The following is a 15,289-nucleotide window of genomic DNA, read 5'->3' as shown; positions in this document are numbered from 1 at the left end:
ACTTCTACAAGTGTCAAGCTTGCACTTCCACTAAAATAATTGCATTGATAATGATTAACAAATCACCCTCCAAATGGATATTCAACATTCCAAAACGTTTGCCAAATTTAACTTCTTGAAGGGCCACTACTGTCTCTGCCACATTATTAGTTCCTTCCTCTAACTTTTTTGCACCCATGGCAATAATATTTCCTTTCCAATATTGTGCCACAAAACCAATACCCGAAGGACCAAGATTGCCCTTAAAGGCACCATCAAAATTGATTTTACACCATCCTTCCCTTGGTTTTTTCCAAGTGACCTCCAAAGATCTATAATTAATATCTGGATTAGCCCGATCAAGCCCATTAATAGGGCTTTAGAGCTTTAATTTTCATTTGACATTGTCTCTCTTTGATTTACATTTGCAACATAGTTCTAACTCTTGGATTATTTTATTTTAACTTTAAATTACCATTTATAAACAAAATTTTGAAAGAAGTTCAATAAATTTCTAATATATCAAGTGATTTAATAAAATTTTGTTATATTAATAATATGAGATGAAATGTGTAACTTGTTTATTATAATAAATGTTGTTTCACTATAACCAATAAAAATAACATAATAAAAATCAATGTTTTCTTGTAGTAATAAGTTTTAATTTGTAGAGAAATGGGGATAGTGATGTTTTAGGGTAAAACAAAGGAGCGATGAGGTCTACAAAAATAGGTTTCCCTCCAACAGCGAGAATTCAAAAACTTGCTATAAATCATGGAAAGTTTATGTAATTTTTAAAGGGGTAGAGCTACACAAACACTCGTCAAAAGGATAAATCAACCTCGAAATGCATTGGTCTCTCGCAGAGACATCAAACGTATGGGTCAGCGTGTGACAAGAAAGAAAACCACAAAACCCCCCTCATGTACCCTAACAATATTCCACTTTTCTCTCTAGAGGGTATCACCTACCCCAATAATATCCCTCTCAGAGGAGCTTACTTCAAACCGAATCTATCCTTCCCAAATAATATTCTACTTAGAGGACTCCACTTCAATCCAAATACACCACCATTTAGCAGGCATTCCCTTTGCCAAATCCATTTTCCCAATCATTCTTGGTCTTTATCAAATACCCAAAGGTGAACCATAGGAGAAAATGTGCTTGGCACCATGCCCATAGATCTCCAGCTCAAAAAGAGCACTCGGTGATTATCAAAAAATGGGTGCGCAAATCAAATCCCCAAATCCTACAATATGAGCAACGCCGGGCTCTTTAACACTGGATGAATGGATAGATATTTCCAATTGCATATTACCTTTCCAGATAACTCTCTTCATCGTAAAGTGGTTGAACTTCAAGCTAGGGCTCTCATACGTAAGTTTTTTGACTTTACCCCTGATAAAAGCTTGCTTACAAGTGGATCTCTAAATCTTAGCTAGGGGCCATTCAATCTTTCTATATAGACAATGTGAATGGTTTTCTTATTGTTATATTTTCAAATAAATTGTTATCTTTTCAAATAAGGTGGATAGGAACTCTATTTATAAAACTAAATCTCGGTTCTTCCAAGGGTATGGACTATTCACCAAGCTTTGGTACCCCAATTTCAACCCTTTTGATTCTCTAGTGAAATGGGCCCCCTTTTAGGTTTGTCTGTCTTCACTGCCCTTGGAATATTGGGATCTATATATAGTGCAAACCATAGGTAATCAAATGGGTATCTTCATCAAGCACAACCTTTGGCCCTATGAACATATAGAGCTCTTGATTCACCTTTCTGTGCTATGTGATTTATCAAAAGACTCTTTGATGGCACTCTCTATAGTAGAAATTTGGCATATGCTTCCAAAAAAATTATCATTGAATATCCTAGGATGGTGAACTCCAAAATTGACTATCTTCCCATCACTTCATAACAGCTTGTATTTCCTCTTATACTAAAGAAGTTAGGGTTTGTGAGGACTTGACATCTAATTCCTCTCTTTTCTCGGTGAGGAGAAAGCTAGATCTTTGCCCCCATTCCACTTCTTCTGTGTGTAGGAAAGCAAAATATCTTTCTCTATCTATATTGCTAAAAAATATTGTTTAACTTCTTCCATTTGGCTAAGGGGAACTATCTAAAGTTTCTCCTCCCATCTATGAACAATAGCATCGGGATTAAAATATCCTCACTCATACCTCAGAGTATAAGAAATCAAAACCAACCTCTCTCCTTGGAGTTTGGGAAGTTTGGCGCTTTTATGGTCTCTAAAATAGTATAGAGTCCATATCTCAAGGAGCTTGGGAAGATGAAACCCCTAGTAAACACTTCCTTTGATCTCGAGAGAAATCTTCACATGGATCCCCATAGCTCTTTATTTATTTCAAGAGTATCACAAGCACCTCTAAGTCGTGCTAGAGGTTGTTTCTATGAAATTGAAATATTCAAGGATCCCTTCCTCATGAAAATATGACAAGCTTGAAAGTGGTTTGTTGGTCAAAACATATCTTATTATAGTTGATGAGATAATAGACCAAAATTACCTACAAGGGAATTCCAAGATCAACAAGGCCCCGATTTTTCAACTTGGTTGTAGACCTAGTGCCAATTGTTTCAGCATATATTCATCAATCCCCACTCAAGACAAAATCGGAATCTACCCCTAAAAAGGAAAAGGGACCAGGCTACGTAAATCTAAGAAGACAAATGATGAAATTAAAGTCAGTATCCAGACAAATTTGGATGACAAAATAAGACCAAGGAGGGCTTGTTTCTCTCCTAGGCAAAAATGAAGATCATGACCTAGAACGTTAGGGGCTTAAACACCCCTAACTAGAAGCCCCTTATAAATTCACAGGCTGACTCATGTGGAAATGATATAGTTTTACTCTAGGAAACTAAATTTCCTAAAAAAGAAGACATCAAACCTTTCAATAAATGGAAAAAATGGAAATATATAGTATTTGAATCCTTGGGTGCCTCGAGAGATTTGGTGATTCTATGGAACAATGCCAATATTCAAATCATGAAAGTGATTGTTAAAGCAAATTGGATCCAAGTTCAAGTCACATAAGGGAACATAATCTTTCAGCTAGTAAATATTTGTAACCCTAACTCTTCATTGGAGAAAACGTTATTGTGGGATTCCATATTAGAAGTTTTAGCCTCCTCTCAAGATGTTCCCTTCATTTTGGGAGGATATTTCAATCCTCTCATTTCCATCAAGGACAAAAAGGGAGGAATTATTCCTCCTCCCAAGGTGCTTCAGGATTTCAATGCATTTATCATTAAAAATGGATTTAAAATTGCTTACCTTCCAATGGTAAAGTAACTTGGACAAATAGAAGAAAGAACTCTCTCCATATAGCAGAGAGATTGGACAGATTCCTCATCAGTCCTAGCTGGTTTTCCATAATTGGTATGTGATCTTGCCAGATCCTCCCCTATTCTATAGTTCGGATCACTTCCCTCTTATGGTTGATAAGTCCTTCCAATATCATCCTCATAAGCCAAAAGCCTCCTTCAAGTTTGAGCACATGTGGTTTAGAGATCCCAATTTCCTCCCTCTATCATAGTCTTGGTGGTAGTCTTCCCCCTATGTGCAGGGTTCTAAAATCTTCCAATTGTGCAAAAAGCTACAATTTGTTAAAGCCAAGATCATATTCTAGAACCATCATGTTTTCAAGAATATTTTCTCCTCTAAATAAGATTTAGAATTTCAACTAGCAGCAATTAATGAAGAGATAATTTCCAATGGTTTGAATGAGATTACCTATGAAACCCAAAGACATCTTCAAAACAAATTGGATGAAAATCTAGCCAAGGAAGAATTTTTTTGGAGACATAAGTCTAGGGAATCATGGTTACAAGAAGGCGGCAGAAACATAAAGTTCTTTCACTCCTCAACAAAATTAAAAGGGTCCTCAAATGCTATCATACAAATTAAAAATGCTAATGGAGATATTTTAAAATAGAAATCTCATATTCAGAATGAGGTAGTTAGCTTCTTCTCAAATCTTTTTTAGGGCCTACTCCAAATTCAGATTCCAACTCAATTGGCTTCAATCCCCTCTTAGATCATGTCCCCCCATCTATATATCCAACCCAGACAACTTGGAGTTTCTGAAGCCGTTCTCCTAAGAAGAAATCAAAGTAGTTTTCTCTATGTCTCCTAAACAAGCCCTAGGCCCTGACAAATTTACTGTTATTTTCTTTCCAAAATTTTGAGATTTCATTGGCTTTGATGTTTGGAGATCTCTAGAGGAATCTCGTAAAAATGGTAATATCCTCAAGCGATTCAACACCACCTTCATTGTCCCCATTCCCAAGTATGTTTCCCCCTCCTTGTTCTCAAATTTTTAGACCTATGTTTCTATGCCACACCATTTATAAAATTATCAATAAATCCATTGCTAATAGATTTGCAAATATTATCCTAAAGTTAATTTCAGATGAACAAGGAAGCTTTATCCCACGAAAAGAAACAAATGAAGGTGCTCTTATTGCTCGTATAGTCCTCCACTCCATCAAGCAACACAATCTAGAATCAATGATCATCAAATTGGATATGATGAAAGCGTATGATTGAGTTAGCTAGATTTTTCTTGAGAAAGTATTTCTCAAGTTTGGTTTCGCTAAGAAGTGGAGTAGATGGATAATCTCATGTATATCAGGAGCTAAAGTTTTTTTCCTAGTTGGTGGCAGTCCTTGTGGCTTCTTCTCAACATATCAGGGAGTGAGACAAGAAGATCCTCTCTAGCCTTACTTATTCACCACTATGGTGGAGGCTCTTAGTAGAGCCATAAGAGAACAACACAATCTTAACCTTTGGAAGGGATTCCAGATCCAAAATTTTGATGTTGCATTCATGCACATTCTTTTTCTAGATGACCATCATTTTCAAGGAAACCTCTATGTCTAAGGCCAGGGCCATCAAGTGAGTTCTTGAAATATATTATGATAAATTAGGTTAGAAAATAAATGCTTCCAAGTCCAAGGCCTTTTGTTTTAATTGTTCACCTCTTGTCTCCAAAAAATTATCTAACCATCTAGGTTTCAAGCAAGAAAAACTTACTTGTAAATATTTGGGAATCTCCCTATTCATGGGAAGAAATAAGGGCTCCTTTTGGGAAAAATTTGAATCTCCATCCAAAACAAAATTGCCTCTTAGAAAAATTATTGGTTGACGTTAACAAGAAGGGTGATGTTGATTAAAATTGTCCTATCCACCACCCCCAATTGCATTACGTCTATTCTTCTCATCCTCAATACCATTGTCTCTCAATCAAAGAGTAAACTTAAATATTTCATGTGGAAGGGAAATAAGGATTCTAAAGATAAAATTCATCTACTAGCACGGGACAAAGTATGTTCCTCTAAAGCAATTGGAGGCTCAAGCATTCAGGATATTGAAGTGAGGAATGAAGCTCTTGGAGTAAAATTAGTCTAGAAGCTATATACTAATAGTAAATCTAAATGGGCATCAATAGCCTCAAATAAATATTTGGATTCAAATTCCCCAAAGCGAATTTTCACAGCCCTTGATCTTCCAAAAGGATTGTAGATGTAGAATTTTATAGTGCAATGCAAAAATATCTTCCTCTCCCACTTGTCTTGGGTGATCCATGATGGAAAGGAACTCGAGGGTTGGATGTGTATTGAGAGACCATAATGGTGTTATACTCACATCTTGTGCATTCAGGATCCCAGATGGTTCAAACAAGAAGCCATTGCTTTGGTGACAAGTATCAAACTTCCAATAAGATATAAAGTAAAAAACATTGTAATTGAGGGGGAATCCATGAATACAATCAACGCTCGAAAGTGATTGGAAACCCCAAACTAGAGAATTGAATATATCTTTCATGAAGCTTGGAATGGGTTATCCTACTTTGATGAGTTCCAAATTCTTCACTCCTTAGGGAGGCAAACAAACTAGCGAACGCATTGGCTAATCAAGGGTGCCAGTTGCAATAAATTGGGACCTTGACTCTTACATTAGACTTCACTACAAATGAGGAGCTATCATCAATTGCAAATCATGATTTTTCACTAATATAATTTATTTTCAAATTGGTTGCATTGCAGGGACACATCTTGCATATTTGTATCCTCTTCATATGGCTTGGAGTACCTGCCATCATAAGCTAACGTAGCCATAGGTATCGAATGAATGAATGAATGTTTTTAATAATGCCCACGAGACTAAACAACCTATGGGACCCACAGATAGATGGAAAATCATGTGAAGCCAAAAACAAACCCAGACTGAAAACTAAGACTGAGACTGTTAGGCCTCTTTCTCCTTCTGCAACTTGGTTCTTGTGTTGTGTATATTGATTAGGAGATCTACAACTCTTGTTATCTTTTCCTCGACAAATAGATTACTGAAGGTGTCTACATTTAATGTCTCAACATAATTGATTTGAATTTCATTGTAGACTAGACACTCCATGATGTAATGTCATTCTGTCTCCACTACCACTTGAGTGCAATATCTGCATCTTCTATCTTCCCATTCCTCTTTGGGTATCATCCATCTCCCTGTTTCAAATCTAAGCTGATGTAAGCTAGTCCTTATCTGAGCAACTAACATTTTTTCCTTCCATTTTATGTCCATTCCTATATAGTTTTTTTGTGTATGGTCATGTGTAGGATTGAAATGTTTGATATAGTATTCCTTTTTTCTCCCTAATTGACTTGTCCACGTGTTTTCTTTGAATTTTTCTTGCACATATTTCTTTATTTCTCCATTGTTATTTGGGCAATTGTTTAGATTAATGCCCCATTTATTCATCCACTTACTATTTTGTTTCATCCATGTGCTCTTCCTTCTATCTAGTCTTTCTCCTACATCTATTTTTGGCCAGCAATGTACCTCCATGTTTAATATCCTCCTCAAATAACTTAGCTATCAGAACATAGCTAATACTTCAATAGGGAAAGCCCCCACCTCAGCTAGGACAATCTCGTATGGGATAGATGACTTAATATTGAGGCTAATCGTAATAAAATGCTTTTGTAATCTTTCTATTTGTTTCTATTTCCTTGTTGAAGTGTCGTTGCCCCATACTTCACATCCATATAATACCATCGGAACCACAAGAAGCCCAAAAAGAGTTTTCTTAGTTTTCCAATCCCATAACTCAGCTCTTTTGCATCTGTTTTGAAGTGAGTATAAGGCTTTCCAGCCCCCTTGAATTCTTTTTGCCCTACATGTCTCCCAAATGAGTTTGTTGTGGAGTCTAGGCCAAGGTACTTATATTCATTAACCATTTGTAAGAAGTTCCCCTAAGAAACAAATTCTCTATGAACCTTCTTTCTTTTCAAGGTGAAGATCACGACCTTGGTTTTCATAGTGTTCACCTGCATCCCCACCTCATGACAAAAATGTTCTAGAGCCTTCAAGTGTTCTTTCAAATCTTGTGTTGTTTTGCTATTAAGATAAGATCATCAGCATATAAGAGCGGCTTTATAATGTAAATGGCCAAATGAACTCCCCCACCACCAAACTTATTTATCCATTCCTCTAACTTGTCAATGTATAACCCAAATAAGGTAGGGGATAATGGGAAACCCTTCTTGACTCCAATGTCACTTCTAAAGCATTTTGATAAGCCTTGTTTGGTCCATATCTTGGCCCAGACTTGATCATATAATCTATGAACAACAACTCTATAATTGCACTGAAATTTCCAACTCTTCCATTCTATTCCACAATTTGCTTATGGAATTGTATCAAAGCTTTTTTGAAATCAACAAAGCAGTATAATACTTCCCCTCCATGTTTATCTCTTACCTTCTCAATCAAATATTTGAGTGTAATGCAATGATCAATGGTAGAATACTTAGGGCTGAAGCCCGCTTGTCCTTTTTCTCTCTTACCCTCTTTTTCAGTCCATATGTTGATTCATCTTTCAATCATGCTCCCAAATAATTTTACCGATGAGAGGATTGATCATTATAGTGCGGTAATTTGAGGGGTTATTGATGTCTCCACTTTTGAGCAAGGGGACGGCAACACTAGTTGACCAATTTGTCGGAAATCCATTTTGAATAACTCCATTAAATATTCTTTTGATGTGAGGTGTGATAATTTCCAATCCCCATCTTAAATGTTCTACTTGTATACCATCTATATCCCGAGCTTTACCTACCGCAATCTTTCTAATTCCTTCTTTGATATTGTGTGAGGAGAAGAGTTTATTTCTTCATTCGATCATTGGTGGGGTATCTTTGTCTTGATCCCTCTCATATAACTCTTTTCCATACTCTAACCATTAAAGATCTGTGATATTATTTTCTTTGCCTATGTATCTTTGTTGCAGCTCTTTCCAAAAACCTGTTGGGTTGTGCCTCCCAAGCTTTATTACCTACTTCCGTCAGATCTTCACTCCAATATTTATTACCTACTTCTGGCAACATACCCACTATTGGAGAATCTAACACTTGTCTTGTTCCCTTGTGTGAAGTGAGATGGGAACATCATTTCCTTTAATGGTAAGAGCAGACGATTAATCCAAGGCAAGTCGATACATTTCTCATTCTTTTCTTTCTCAACTCCAATGTGTGAAGGTGTACGACAAACTATAGGCTTTCATTTCTCTGCCACATGATCCCTAGCATTGATCTATATAGAGCCTTGTGTCTCATTTGCAGCACACAACCTCCAAGTGTTTCTTGTCCCTCAACCTCTCTATTGCTTAGGCATTTTAGGTGGTGCCCAGATGGAGTATCAACCGCAGAATAAAAGGATACACATCCTTGTCAGGAAATTGGAATTTCCCATTTCTAGCAGGTTCACAGAAGTTCATCTACGCAGAGTTTTCGAGACTGGGAAAAGGTGGAGAATGTTATTTGTGTCCTAGTGGGTGAAGATTTTCTCAACACCAAAGCCCCTTGTGCACTCTATCCATCCCAAGTGGTATTGGTTTTTCTCTCTAACTATTTTGACTTAGTGCAAAATTATGGTATGTTGGTTGGACTTGCCCTACAGTATGTCAACAAGAATTTTGTCTCTAGAGAATGCCTCAACAAAGCCATTAAAAACTACGACCTTCATGAGGGTAAAGCCTAGATTGGAGGTTTGTTCCTAGGGAAGTTTCTACAGCAGAAACCAATGTATGCAAAGTTATATGATCCAATCAAAATTAGCCTTGATGCTAACAATTGTAGGTAACTTGAATCTGAATTCTCTTTATATTGAGATTCTTGAGCCACACACGGTAAGACAATTCTCCTTAGTGTTCTACAGTCTCCTTCATTTATTGAATCACAAGCCACACAAGGTGAGATAAATTCAACTCATAACCAAGGAGGGCAGCTCATTGGGTGGGAACCTGGCAGACCAGAACAAGGGTAAAGAAATTGTGCCCCCGCGAAGGAGAGAGAGGAGTGTTAATTTTAGTGATCAGACTGAATGTAAATAACTGAAACTGAAAATGCAACACATAATACTACAAAACAACATGAGAACAACACAACAGTGCCCTGGGAAAACCTCCCTCTTGGAGGAAAAACCCAGCAACAAGATTTAGATCAGATTATATTAATGTCAAGGGATATCTAAGTACAAATTAGCCCACTTAGGGCATGAACAAACTAACTTATCTGAATCTTGAATTCTTATCCGAATTTGACTTGTCCTTCAATCTAATGATAATCACCACCCTTGACTGGATTCACTCAGCTAGAATGAATTCGTTATTCTCCAAAGTGAGTTCGTTGACCCCAGAGTATAATGGCAGGCCTTCAATTTATATTTGTTGTGTCTTGAATTGCTTCCAGATCAGACCACTAAATTGGATGAATGCATGAATGGTGTATAAGATGGATTACATCGCTTTATTTATATAGGAGATACAAGTAACTTATTTGCCTTAGTCGGCTATTGAACTTGGCGCCAAAATACAATAAATTCAAATTACAAGTTACATGAATAGGTCTTGACCTATCATGTCATCACAAATTATGTGTTGCCTTAGCATGTTACACCCAAATAGGACCAGTCTCATATGATTACAAGTTACATTATCATAATCACTTTAAGTTATTTAAATTTTAACTGCCACTAGGCAACATTAAAATTTAATCAAGTATAATCTGAAGTGGCTATTTATTTTCAACACTCCCTCTTAGCTAGGGAGGATTACCATATTGTAATAACACAGTATCCATCTTGCATTCCCGTAGAGGATGGGTCCACCTTACATTACCCGCAGAGGGTGGAGGAGGTCTTTCACCTCAACCTTCTCTTGAGAAGGATTCAATGTCACCTTGCATTGTCCGTAGAGGGTGGAAGATGCAACTTAGTGCATCACTGGGACTGAGACTCCCTCTTAGCCAAAGTTGTGTTCTCAACAACTCCAAGTCTCTCTCTGAAGTATTCAAACTTCACACAAGCTAGAGGCTTGGTGAGAACATCTGCAATCTGGTCATCAATGCTGACATATTTCAGCTGAATGGCACCTCTCTGTACCATATCATGAATATAGTGATAATGAGTTTTCAAATGTTTTGACATGTCATGAAACACGGGATTAGTAGACATTTTAATACAACTCTGATTGTCACAATGAATGAAAGTGGGTTCCCAAGGTTGTCCGAACAACCCAGCAAGAAGCTTGCAAAGCCACACTGCTTCTCTTGATGCCACAGTTGACGCAATGTACTTAGCCTTTGCAGTACCTAATGCAATTGAGGATTGTTTCCTGCTAGCTCGAGAGATAACAACAGAACCCAAACTGAAACAAATTCTTGAAGTGCTCTTCCTATCGGTTACACTTCCTGTCCAATCAAAATCGGAGTAGCCTTCCAAGGTGATGACAGTGTTGATTGGATACTTCAACCCGTAGCCAATTGTGCCTCGCAAATATCTCAAAATATGCTTGACTACAACAAGATGAACATGCTTCGATTTGTTCATGAACTGGCTGAGGGCACTCACTGCATAACAAATATCTGGTCTAGTGTTAACTAGATACATCAAGGATCATATCAGTTGTCTGTACTTCGATGGATCTGCAAAATTAGAGTTAGCTACAGATAAACTCAATTTCTTCAAATTAGTTTCCATAAGAGTAGACATAGGTTTGCAATCCATCATTCCAAACATTTTCAATATATCAATAGTATATTTTCCTTGACTAAGGATAATTTCATTAGATCTTTGTCATACTTCTAAACATAGAAAGTAATACATTAGGCCTAGATCCTTCATTTCAAATTTTGTAGCTAATTCTTTCTTACATCTAATGATAAGACTATATTCACTGGTTAGAAATAAATCATCCACATACAAAACCAAAATTAGCATGTTACCATCAAATAATTTAAAGTAAAGGTTAGAATCAGAATCATTTTTACAAAATGCTAGACTAACCAAATACTTATCAATTCTTTCATACCAAGCTCGAGGAGCCTGCTTGAGGCCATAAAGAGATTTCTTCAATTTGCCTACATGAGATTCTCTACTATGAATCTCATATCCTTCTGGTTGCTCAATATAGACTTCTTCCTTAATAACACCATTAAGGAAAGCAATATTTACATCCATCTGATGTAACTTCTGGCCCTTAGCTGCAGCAATAGCTATAATAGTTCTAATAGAAGTATATCTAGCAACATGTGCAAATGTTTCCTCATAATCTGTGCCTTCCTTTTGAGAAAAATCACGAGCTACAAATCTAACTTTATATTTCTCAATACTTCCATCAACAATATGTTTAATTTTAAACAACCATTTAGAGGATACACCAGACTTACCTTTAGGTCTAGGCACAATATCCTAGACATCATTCTTGATGATGTATTGATAATCTTCGTCCATGGCTAACTTCCACGCTTGCTGGTTTGTGGCTTCTTCTACATTTGATGGTTCAGTCTCAATAATGTTGCACATCATTTCCACATAGTTGGAGAGCTTCTGAGGTCTCTTGCTTTCTCTGAATGTTCTTTGGGGAGCTACAAACTTTTCGGCTTCTTGGATGGTGTTCCTAACCCAAAGTGGTCTCTTCTTACTAACTGCAATGTCTCTGGGTCCATCAGTTGGATCAAGAGGCTCAGAAAGATCTCAGAAGGATCACAAGGCTCAATATATTCAGACTCTTAGGGTCAGTATCAACATCCATATCTTGATTTCCATTAATTTCTTTATCATCATCAACCAAGGAACCTTTAGATTTCTTAAGAGCAATATTTTCTTCAAAAGTTACATATCTACTTACCTCAATGTACCTTTGTCCTAGGATGTAGACTCGGAATGCTTTGGAAGTTTCATTGTATCCAACAAGGATGCCCTTCTTTATGGATGGCTCTAGCTTAGTTCTCTTTTCCTTTGGTACATGAACATAGACAGGGCTTCTAAAGATCCTTAGGTGGCTGATATCAGGTTTGACTCCAGTGAAAGCTTCTTCAGGAGTCATGTTCTTCAACACTCCATGTGGGCATCTATTTTGAATATATACTACAGTCTTAGATGCCTCAACCCACAAGAAGGTTTGTAGATCTTCATCATGAATCATAGCTTTAGTTGCTTCAACAATAGATCTATTCCTCCTTTCAGCCACCCCATTTTGTTGAGGATTGTAGGGAACACAGAACTCCCTCTTAATTCTTGTCTCTACACAAAAGTCATGAAAGATACTTCAGGTGTACTCACCTCCATTATTAGATCTTAACACTTTAATTTTTTTTCCAGATAGATTTTCAACTAAAGCCTTAAATTCTTTGAACCTACTTAATACTTCATCAGGTTCTTTAGTTTTCAGAAAGTAAATCCAAGTCTTTCTAGAGAAATCATCTATGAATATAACATAGTGTAGGCATCCACTAGGTGAAGCAACGGACATAGGTCCACATAAATCAGAATGAACAAGTGCTAATTTTTCTTTAGCTCCACTTTCACTTTTATAAAATGAACTTTTAGTGTTCTTACCTAAGGCACATCCTTTGAAAGTATCATCATGAAATTGACCAAGTTTAGGCATACCTTTGACCATCTTCTCAAGTGAGGGAAGTGCTTGCAAGTGTAAATGACCAAGCCTCCTGTGCCATAGTTCGATGATCTCAGGAGCCTCATGGATGAAAACTTGAACAAGTTTGGCTGAAAGCTTGAATAAACTATCATAGCTATTACCAATGACATGAGCAGATTTAAAACTAGATTTCTTAGGCCACGCAAGTACTCTACCCTCAGAAAATGCTAATTGATAACCCTTATCTTCTAGTGCATAAATGGAGATAAGATTCCTTTTAATTCCAGGCACAAATAAAATATCACTCAGATGTAGAGAGATACCAGAATCTAAATTTAATGAAGTAGTACCGAAACCTCTTATCAAATATCGAGCATCATCACCAATTACCACATGAAGATTGGATTCTTTCTCTATCAAGTCTGAAAGATGCTCTCGGTAGCATGTGATGTGTCTAGATGCGCCGTTGTCGATCAGCCATGTGTTGCAGTCAGTCAGTACATTTCTTGACAAGGCAGAGATGAAGAGGAAGTCTTCATTGTTCTTTTGTTCTACAACCTCATTGAGATTTGCTTCTCCTTGCTTGAGTTGATTTTGACATTCCTTTTCATAGTGACCAAACTTGTCACATCTGAAGCAGCGAATGCGTGAGAGATCTCTTGGCTTCTTCCTTGAATCATGACTTGTTGAAGGTCTGAAATCTCTATTCCTCTTGAAGTTTCCCTTTTTCCAATTTCCACCTTTCTTCTTGACTGATTGGGCTGCAAGCATATGATTATCTCCTCCATGAGAGTTCCTAATTGCCCCCTTAGCAGCCAACCGAGATTCTTCTTGGATGCAATCTCCCCTCAATTGTTCAAACTTGGGAAGCTCTATCCTGGCACTGATTCCTTGAATGAATGTTTCCCAAGTTGGGGGAAGACCATTGAGGGCAATCAAGGTAAGATCGTAGTTTTCAACTTCCTTCCCTACTACTGAAAGTTGATCCTTTAAATCATTCATTCTCATGAAGTAGGCAAGAATGCGGCTAGTGTTGTTGACTTCATACATCTTCTCCAATGTGTTGAACATCTCTCTAGCAGACTTAATCTTGGAGATAGATGACACAATATGGTCTTTGACATAATCAATGATCAACCTTCAAGCTTGAAAGTCCTTCCATTCTTCCTTTTCTTTTTCATCAGTAGGTTCTTCAGCATCCTTGCTAACGTATTCGGCAAGATCATTCAAGGCCATCATCATACAAACCTTCCAAGAGGTGTAATTTGCAGAACCTTCCAACCTGTCTTCAGCCCTAAGAGAAGAAGCCATGTAGTCTAAGCTTTGAACAATAGGTTAGACTGAAAGACAATAAAAGATTGACAAATTTGATCGCAACTATTTAGAACCAAGCTCTCATACCATGTTATTTTAGTGATCAAACTGAATGTAAATAACTAAAACTGAAAATGCAACACATAACAGTACAAAACAACACAAGAACAACACAACAGTACCCTGGCAAAACTTCCCTCTTGAAGGAAAAACCCAGCAACAAGATTCATATCAGATTACATTAATGTCAAGGGATAGCCAAGTACAAATTAGCCCACTTAGGGCATGAACAAACTAACTTATCTGAATCTTGATTTCTGATCTGAATTTGACTTGTCCTTCAATCTGATGATAATCACCACCCTTGACTGGATTGACTCAGCTAGAATGAATTCACTATTCTCCAAAGTGAGTTCGTTGACCCCAGAGTATAATGGTAGGCCTTCAATGTATATTCGTTGTGTCTTGAATTGCTTGCAGATCAGATCGCTGAATTGGATGAATGCATGAATGGTGTATATGATGGATTACATAGCTTTATTTATATAGGAGATACACGTAACTTATTTGCTTTAGTCGGCTATAATGAACCTGGCACCAAAATACAATAAATTCGAATTACAAGTTACATGAATAGGTCTTGACCTATCATGTCATCACAAGTTACATGTTGCCTTAGCACGTTACACCCAAATAGGACTGGTCTCGTATGATTACAAGTTACATTATCATAGTCGCTTTGAGTTATTTAAATTTTAATTGCCACTAGGCAACATTAAAATTTTATCAAGTATAATCCGAACTGGCTATTTATTTTCAACAAGGAGGAAGTCGGGAATACTCCTCTTAGTTTTAATATGCCTTTGTTATTGTATATAATATCTAATTTGCCCACATCCTGCTCTTATTATTTGGGGTTTTTATGTGTTTTCTTTTAGTGCTATGGGTGGCCATTCGCAAGCAAATGTATATATGTTTGTCTCTTCTTCTTGGAGCATTTTGTTGTCTGTACATTTTCCTATCTGCCCTTGGCTCAGGT

This window comes from Cryptomeria japonica, chromosome 11, assembly GCF_030272615.1.
Source record: "Cryptomeria japonica chromosome 11, Sugi_1.0, whole genome shotgun sequence".
In the NCBI taxonomy this organism is placed as follows: Eukaryota; Viridiplantae; Streptophyta; class Pinopsida; order Cupressales; family Cupressaceae; genus Cryptomeria; species Cryptomeria japonica.
Note: the sequence above shows the minus strand (reverse complement) of the source record.